We start from the raw sequence: 10,156 nt of genomic DNA, 5'->3' as shown, positions 1-10,156 counted from the left end.
AGCCGCGCCCCGACGCCATCGGGCCGTCGCGTCGTGGCCCGGCCGTAATTAAATCGTGTACAGATTATAGAATAAAAGCTTTCGTAAAGAATACGGTAAATATTCATCGAATAAAGTTGTGTAAAATTCGAATACAAATTAGGAGTACGCGAGCCGAACGTTTCGTGCGCAGGATCGATCGTTGCGAAGTTCCAGATTATAATCTTCCGTTTCAACGACCACGAATCAACGAATCTCGTTTTACGTTAGAAACGAATAGAAACGCTGATGGAGATTACTATAATTCGGAAAGAAGCCACCCATCCACGATACACGGTATCTCGAAAGGTCTAACGTAGAACTTTTAATGGTTACTAATTTTCTTTCAGCAATTTTTATACGACTTAGATTAGATTTTTATTAATTTTCTACATAATATCGTTCGTAAAAAGAACGAATTCGATCGAATGATTTTTAATCGTCGCATTTGTAACTTCTATTCGAGGATTACGATCGGCGGTAGAAAATTTATACGAAACGAGTAAATAACGCGACCGATAAAATTAACGTTTCATGGAATAAAATTTTCACAGAACGAGCGCAAACAAGGTTCGGCGAATCGATCCTGCGCGCCTCTTGATCGGCTTATTTTCTATCTTTTCCCCTTTCTATTTAATACGTATCGTTAATCGTTAATCGTTAACGGTATTCTTAAATTCTTCGTATTATTGTATATATTTAGTTCGGAAGATAATACGGATGTTTATTTTATCGCTGCACGTACGTATTCGGATATTTGCTCCTGTTTTGTCGCGTTTACGTCCCGCCGTCGTTCCTTCTCGTCCTGTTCGGGCGGAAAAAACGCAGCTGATAGGACGTTTCCGATATACCTACATATACATATATATATATATTTTTTCATTCCTTGATTCGTCTCAACTTTATACTCGAACGTCGATTCGCGTAGCACAAAATATCTCGAGTCGAAAATTCGAAATTGCAGCTTCTGCGCTAGAGAAAAATTTCGTCTTACGAATCTGTCTGCCTTGCGAATTTCAACGGTCTTATCTCGGGTTTTTTTTTTTTAGCTTACCTTAATTCGTACAAGGAAATAGAATCGTGCGAAAATTCTCGCTAATCATCGACAGATACGTTACCCGTTGACAAACGTAGAGAATTTTGATCTTTCTCTGGAAAGTTCAACGGAAGCGAAAGAACGCGTGAAAAGCACGTAGATCGTAAAAAAGAGGAAAGAATCGCTAAGCGGTAACCTCGCAGTATTACCGGCGTTATCGAAGCATTAAATTATCTGCACACTGTTTTTTTTAATATTTATTTCTTTATTTTACATTGTCATGCGATTTCCGCGTAAACTTATAAATGGATATTATTGTGCCATGCGAACGCGATCCTCATCGAATATCCTGACTCAGCCCTCGTGTTATTTTCGTTTCCTTGGTACAGCTTAATCCTAAAACACGACGAGTCGTGATTCGTTCGCACCGCATCGAACGTCGCAATTTCGTTACATCTTCTCTATATTTTTTTTTCCCCCTTCTCATCGTATCTTTTTCCCTTCTCTTTTTCCTTTTTTTTTCTCTTTTTTTAACATCGTAATAATCGTAATATATTTTCTAGGTAAGGATTCTCTTAAGCGCATGTACAGAGATAAAACTTTCCTCTACGTTTTGAGCATACCGCGCGGCTTCATTTTTTATTATTTTTTTTTTCTTACCTCTTATTTTATCAATATTTTACTTTATTTATTTTTATCGCGTATCCCCTTGGATTTCCCATTTTTTCTTGTTTCTCTTTTCGCGCAGACTGCACGCTGCCCGAACGAGCGATATTTCATTTAATAGGTATCCGTAGTAATATCTAAAACCACGTTTAAACGCCTATGTGTGTGAATCGATTCAACGGCTAGTCTACGAGAGAGCTGAACAGCGTTTCAAATAACAAATACCGCGTTACCCTGCAGAAAACTTCGATTGCGTTTCGATCCCGTTTCGCGTCACATCCGTGAAACAGGCGCTGAATCGGTACAAAAGTGAGAGAAATCAGCGGGGAAACGAGTAGCAGCGTAATCGTTGCCGCGATTATCTGTATTTATCTTTGGCGAGATCTCGCAACGGTTCGCAGCGTGTAGAAAATAAAGAAACGAAAAAAAAAAAAAAAGAAAGGAAAGAAAAACAGATTCCGACGCGATTCCCGCGATCGAACGAAACGTAGCTTTCCACCGGTCTAGTAATTATTATTTGACCCACCATTTCACTCGGTTTCGCTTCGCGATTGCGGCCTTTTCTCACCTATGCTCCACGCGTGTATTCTTGTACGTACAGATGTATATATTTATATATATATATATATATAATGGTCGATAGATGCACCAGATGCTATTTCCCCTATTCCTTTGTTTTGTCTTCCTTTGCCTTGATTACTCGTCATTGTGCGTCGTTTCGAATGACATGACGATGATCGGTATGTGGATAAATCGCGCGAACTCGGATCGAATAGGGTAACGAGCGCTCTCGCGTTGCCTTCTATATTTTTCCTCGCTCTCGTTCTCCTTTCGTTTTATTTATCTGCGCGAGTTTACGTTGGCTCGCGAGCGTGTTCCTGCAAAGAGAAAGAAGGCGGACGAAGTTGGTTCATAGGGTAACAGAGAGAGAGAGAGAGAGATAGAAAGATAGATAGATAGAGACGGGCGTAAAAACGAGGGAAAAGGGCGCGATTCTCTTCTCGTCTATTCGAAAACGACGATCTCGATTTATGCTTACGACCCAGCTTCGTTCACCTTCTTTCCCCTTTTTCGTTTTACGGCCTAACGAATCGGCGATCGAAATGCCAGAGAAACAGATCCTCCGCTCCGGTTCTCGTTAAACGTCGAGCGGCTGAGTTCCTTCGATTTCGTCGCATTCCCGCGATATGCCTATTTCGTAATAATAATACATACGTGGTATTCGTATAAATGTAAACAAACGTGTCCTGCCGGGGACTGGCTGGCTTATCCGTAACGGGCAGCGACGATCGCGACGAACGTTCGACGATCGATCGAACGAAACGGCCGCGGCGGAACGTTCCAGCTGCGAAATTAAAAATAATCCCAGCGAGTCGATGGCCGAAGATACGCGGTCCACGTCACGGTAACACCGATCACAGAAAGTTCGCGTTAATTAACGTGTCTCGCGATATTTCTCCGTTTTGCGATCGAGAGACGACGACGAAGAACGATACAAAATCAATGTCCCCGTCGTACACCGGGGCGAGTACGTTGCAGAGAAATAGGAACAGAGACGAATATGGGAACAGACTACTTGGTTGCCCGTGTAACCTAATTCAATTCCTTTGTATTTAGTTCGTTATAATATATTTATATATATATATGTATACAGAGTGGTTGGTAACTGATGGCAGAAGCGGAAAGGGGGTGGTTCTACGCGAAAAAAGAAGTCGAAAATATGGAATACAAATGTTTCGTTTGAGGCTTTGTTTACGAGAAAATCGACTTTGAATTTTCGCTCGGTATGCGTGCACTTTATCGCGTCTCGTTATAACGGATCTCACTATAGATCGTTGTCTAGATGGAAAAATTAAAAAAAAAAAGAAATTAAAAAAGAAGTTTTATTCTATATTTTCGACTTCCTTTTTCGAGTACAATCATCCCCTTTCCGCTTGTACCACCTGTTACCAACCACCCTGTATAATAAATTCCCTTAAAAGTATTACAATTCTTCTTTCTATCAATGCTTCGCGCTATCAACCGTGTTTGATATATGTATAGTTCAACGTTACGAGTTTCATCGAGCGTTCCGTAGCGTTCCGTAACGTTCCGGACATCTTTTACACGGTATCCTGTATAATTTTTCATTCTCGCTAAGTGTACGCACGCGTGTGTATGTATGCGTGTATGTAACGTACGTATATTTTCCTTAGTTAACTATACGTCGTTCATAGAGCTGGTATTTATATAACGTTGTCTCCTAAGCACACGCCTATTTATATATTTATACGTGATGAATATACATGGATCTATTCATACGCGCTCGCGTCTATATTTATACGTTTATGTATATTCGCGGGGCCGAAGCATGCGTATATGTATATGCATGTTTGTTATTAATACGATGCGCTTTACAATAACTCTTTCTTCTTTCTTTTTTCTTTTGTGTTTGCGTCCGCTTGAAACGAAATCGCTTAAACGTGTAACAAGTACTTTAACGACCACGCGCTCTGATTCCTGCACGCTGATCGCCACGCCATCCGAGATCCAAACGCATCCACGTCTTCCCGAGGCTAACCGAAAGCAGCGCAGCGAAGCACGGGCAATGATAAAATCCGCTGTGAGAATTTTTCTAGCGTTTGACAGCGATGGAAAAATCGATCGTACATTGGCGAAAGTCGTTCGCCAGTTTTCGCGTAGTTTGCAATTGTTTTCCCGCTTCGTAAAATTACGCGACAAAGCGCGTCGATGAATTTACGAATCGTCAAAAATAGCGATTTTTAGCAATCGTCGCAACGACAAGTGCGATCGATCGATAGAAAAGAAGATTATAATTTGGAAACGATCCAATCTTTGTCACTGTTTCCAATCGCCGCCCTTAATCTCAAAGTCGATTTTATCGTTAGAAAGACATCGCGGGAATATACGTAGAATGACACATTTCGAAGAAAATATTTCGGAATCTCTGACACTTTGAAAGATACGAAAATCTCGTTAAGAACGTTTTCAGAAGCGAATACGAGAGAATAGCTTCCAATCGTATGACGTTGAAATAATCCTTTAGTCGCTGAACGATGCAAAGGAAAATTAACAAAGATGGAATTATCCTGTTCTTCCCGTTTCGTCTTCGCTCGCTCTTTCATCTATCACCGAATTACTGGTAGGAACTAGAACGAAGGTTTCCTCGATTGTCGACGGCGTTCCAAACACGTGCAGCGACGAAAGGTTCACGCTCTGCATCTTCGGTATCGACTCGAAATTGGCTGCAAGCCGGTAAATTAGACGACGATTGGCAATTTCCACGTTAAGCCTCGCTGTTTCCGCTATCAGGCCCGCCTTCGTTCGTCGAGCATACCTGTTCGTAATTGACAACGTTTAGCCACGAACGAAGACGCGTTAGATTCTGCCACGTAACGCGAAACCATTGTTCTCGCGATCTGTACCGCTCGTTCGTCTCGTCGTTCTAAATTTAACGGTAGAAAAATGCAGTAGTTTTTCGAATGTAGCGAGAAATCAAATTTTCTGCTTATCCTATTTACGGTATTACTTTTCGTTAACCGAAGTCTGTAAGGAATCAACGCGTCGGTTTACCAATAGTCAATTTTTCTAAATCGTATTCAAAGGATAACAACAAACTATCAAATAACCTATTATTATTATACTCGTGCTTGGAATTCCTTTTTTATACTTCTAGCTTGTTTTTACAAATAATTCAATCTCGACCAAAGTACTCGTAAAACATTTACGATCGCCGGTGTGGTGCAACGTCTCCCTCTAACCCTACAATTTTGATGATCCTGTGTCCGGTTTAAAACGGTGCGAACGGCCGCTTTAGTTTTACCAACGAGTCCGTAGATCGGTGATCTTAGAAAGTTAGAAAGATGAAGAAACGGACAGAATACGTACAATATATATAAAAATATATGAAATATCCAAAGTAGGGTACGCGTCATAATTTGTACGAGATAAAACGAATTTCTATTTCACTTGCGTTTCTTTGGTCATGTCCGTAAAAGTATGTCCATTGATCGGCGTAGAAAAAATGTAGAAAAAACAGAAGTGGAAAGCTTGCGTAAAGAAGAGACGGGACGTGTTTTAAACGCGGTTTCATCCGACAGCAGACGCGGATGATTTTGATCAGCCGGCCAGCCGACTGGAAATACGGTTGACTGGGCGCACCGGTCGGACTATCGAATTCATTCGTTAATCATAGTTGAATTATGGCTTGAATGGGTCTAAATCGGATCAAACGGTGCCATTTCGCATTATGTTTTCCGGGCCAAACGACTCGACGTATCGGAATCGCGCGAACCAAATACGTTTCATACGTGTTCGAAGACTCGTGACGGTCGAACGGGAATCCGCAAAATGGAGCAAACAAATCGAACGGCCTCGAACGGTAGAACAAAAGGAAGCACTGGAGGGCTGGTTCGTTAGAGTGAAACGAAATCGACGCGGTCGAAGTCGCCTAACACTTTCATTTCATCGACGAGTCGTTGCCGCGATTTTCATTCCGACCGGCTGACTTTTCTCAAATTATCGACGAGCGATCGGTAACAACCGATGCGCGTGTTGTTCCTATGATTTCGAAGCGTACGATGCCACGAAACGTGTGATTCGATTTAATCGCTGCGAAAGAAATCGTAAAAAAATAACTCGTTTGCTCGACGATTCGTCTCGATAATTCGATCCACGAATTATTTACGCGAGAACGATCCGACAGCCTGAACGCGGCGATCGCCGATTCTCTTACGCTTCTAACTACGTATGTGCGTGATTCTCGACAAGACGAGATAGACTCACGGAGACGTTGCAAAGATCGGGTTAAGTTTTCAGAGACGCGGACCGATCGGATGGCGCAGCTACCGACGCAACGTTCATCTCAAGGGGTTTCGCGTTCGGCTACGATTTAATAATCAATTCTTATCACAGAAGTTATTTACACGATACAAGTTTCGATCGATCCGATCTCCAGCGAGATCGATGCTCGATCAAACGAATCGACTACTCGTTCGCGTTCCCTTTTTTTCTTCGAAGCACAGACAAGAAATCTAGCCGTCCTATCGGAAAGAGACTCGAGAAAATTGCGCGTTTTTTGCCCGTTGTCCTTGCAGACGTTTACTCTGCTTCTTTTAGCGTACAGATCCTACGGCAGAGAGATTTTGCTCTTCTTTCACGCGACGATATATGCTACGTTCGACTCGAAGAAGAGTTATCGTTGGCCAAGCTTCGAGCGATATTTCGATACGTCGATCGGCGAAACGTGAAAAATCGTTCGAGTACACGCACGTGCGTAATCAAAGATCGAGTTGCGATTTTTCGGAAAATTTACCTATAATATTATTCGTTCCATGAATGTCACTTATTCTTTTCATCTTCTTTTTTCTAGTTTAACGCAAGAGCAAAGTATTCGCCACAACGCAAAGGCGCATTTTTTCAAATACGCGACATTGTTCTTTTCTTCTCTGAACGCCTAATGTTTGGAACGATGTCGGTTTTTTTCTCTTTTTTAACGCGATAACAAATTCCTGGAAATGTCCTTTCTCGCTTAAACTATTTACGCAACTAATTTTGGCATTTTCGTTCGTCGCGATTCGATCGACGGAAAACGAAACGAAAAAGCTTGTCGCCGTTTGTCGTCTTTCATTTCGCATAATCATGTTTCCCTTTCCTTGTTACGATAATACCGTTGGTAATAGTAGTAACGATGATGGCGATGATGACGATGATATATATAATAATAATGATGATCTTGACGATAAGAAGAAACATGATAAAATAATAACAACAATAATAATAACAATAATAATAACGTTTCATAGTATCGTTAGTAGCGTTAATAGTATCGTAAGTTAGTGATAATAGTGGTAATAGTAGTAGTTGTAATGACGACATTAACGATGATGTTTCTCTGGCAAAAAATGATAACGCTTTCGCATACCGATGAAACTATTACCGAATGCGAATATCGTTAATTCTTATTCGTTACACGGACTTTATATTCGTCCTTTTATTTTTTACAACTCGATACACGCTATCGTTTATCGTTTCGAGACGAAATCTAACGCGTGTTCGATCCCTTAAATGATATTACAAGTACCGTGGGAAATTTCTTAGCTGATACTAGCTAGGCTGACTTAACGAGCATTCGTGTTAAAAATGCCTCTTCTACGCCGTGTTCGTTCTTCTTTAATATAAAATCTGTCTGTTAAATACGATTAGGATAAATTGTTCGCTAGATTTTACGATGCCAGCACCGCGTTTTTCCTCCACGCCGATTATTTTTCCTCTTTCTTCTATCTTAATATTTTCACGTGGTCTGCGTTTCTTTTTTAATTGCAACCGTGTGCTGCCGATGCTCCGATCGAATTCGCTTTCGAAACAAACTTTCCGAGCGGCGATCGACGATCTCCATGCAAATCGTTGGAATAACGAGCGATCGTTGCCAATTTCAAAACGATTTCAGACCGATATCGCGGCTATTCGCGTATATGTGTACTTGTTTGGGGCAAACGAAACTACGAATTAGAAAATTACACCAGGTCGTAGATCGGAGCACGTTTATCGGCCGAAACATTCCCCTGGAATCGGTAAAATCGTCGTTCAAATCCTCTCCTGTTCGATTCGATTTGTGTTTGCGTTTTATTAAACGTTCAATACGTATTTTCGTTGTTCTCGAAACTGTCTTCCAGTCTCTCGTCACACGTTTCTAGACATTTTGGTTAAAAAAAAAAAAAAAAAAAAAAAAAGAAATAGGAAGAAACTATAATAATTTCTTTCGCTTCGTCCTATAAATATAAATCGCGCGCGCGTTTTACTTCGCGTGAAATGATTGTCGGTGACTACGAACAGTTTCGACGGAAAGAAATTATTCGAGACGATATTTTGGAAAATTTTACTCTTTCCCTCGTATGACGATACGTAGCTTCCTTTTGCTGTCTCTTTTTTCTTCCATTTACAACGATCGAACTAGGAGTCGATTTTTCGAACGCATCTTCCTAAGGAAGATTATCAACGATCCGTTTTATACGTTTTATTAAATTTATCGCGAGATTACTTTTACGTCGACACTGTATTCGCATCTTGGAAGTTTCTTGGTTTTCATTGTTTCTCATTTCTTTAATTACATGGCGTTATATTAAATTTTAGATTAAATTCTTACTTATATTTATCCTTACGATTACTATTACTGACACTGTTCGAGATGCCTATTTACGTCGCATTGAGTCCCACGCCACGCAATCATGTTTCTATGTACAGAATTATTTGAGTATTTCATCAGAACACCTCGAAGTTTATTCAGTATTATTATGTTTTCTTTTTCTTCGCGTCGTTTCAACGATTAATCGATACTCTTTCATTCCGTACAGCCTCGCTACTGGAAAAATAGAGTGGGCTTCGATAGTTTTAAGCAAAGGACTTGGCGGTTTCTTTGTGCGATACGAAGATCAATGACTGTACTTCTGCATTCTGTCGTTTTATTTCTCAACCTCTGATCGATCCTTTTTTTTTTTATCCCGTTAACGTAATCGACGCAGTTGCGGAAAACGATTCTGTATTTACGATTATTATTATTTCTTGCGTATGTTTCGTGTGAATATTGTTAACTTTACATTCGTTGTACGATACGAGGAGTGCAATTGCCGTACCTCCTATAATCTTTTCTTATCGCCTTTTCCATTAATCTGTCCAATCTTATACACGATATCTTCCTAAAACATTCGAATTCTCCTTGAAAAGTGACAAAATTAGTCGTAACCTAATATGTTTCTCGATATCAGTTTCACGGTCCTAATTTAATTCTCCAGTGCACATTACTTACGACGAGATTGGTAATTAGAATTATAACGATAAGATGGGTAATTATAATTACCCATAGAGTAAAAAGGGATTAACACGATTAACGCGATATTTCTGTTCCGTGCAGATACGCGCCGAATCTCGTCAGAATATTAAACGTATCCGTTTACAACGTGTTACGTTTTGTTATGTATTAAATATTAGATATTAATTAAATATTAAATACACGAATGCGTGGCTAAAATGTAGAAACTTTGCATAGTAGAAATATCATCCAGATATATATATATATATAGATATATCGTCCATCTTCCTTCGTTAATTCCGTTTTAATAATATGCAAAAGGGCTGAAATATATCGCAAGACCACGTAATTTATGTTAATTTGAAAATTCGCTCGAGTACGAAGCGATTAACGTGTCCGGTATCAATGCGCGTTGTCGGTGTGTTATTCGTACGTTCAGTTAGGTGTTGCAGCAATTTTAAAGTCTCGTTCATCAAATTGGCGAAGATGCTTGAATTCGAGTACGTGTGTTTCGGTTAGCGTTATTCAATATAACTGTTTTCCCGCAGTTTAAGATAGTATACCTACAGTAACATACTTATCCCGTTGATAGCAGGCAACGTGTTTTAAATAAATTCAATAGGTCGAGT

The sequence above is a fragment of the Bombus impatiens genome, unplaced genomic scaffold, assembly GCF_000188095.3.
Source record: "Bombus impatiens unplaced genomic scaffold, BIMP_2.2 scf_0389, whole genome shotgun sequence".
NCBI lineage: Eukaryota > Metazoa > Arthropoda > Insecta > Hymenoptera > Apidae > Bombus > Bombus impatiens.
The sequence above is the reverse complement of the archived record's forward strand: the minus strand, read 5'-3'. Positions refer to the sequence as shown.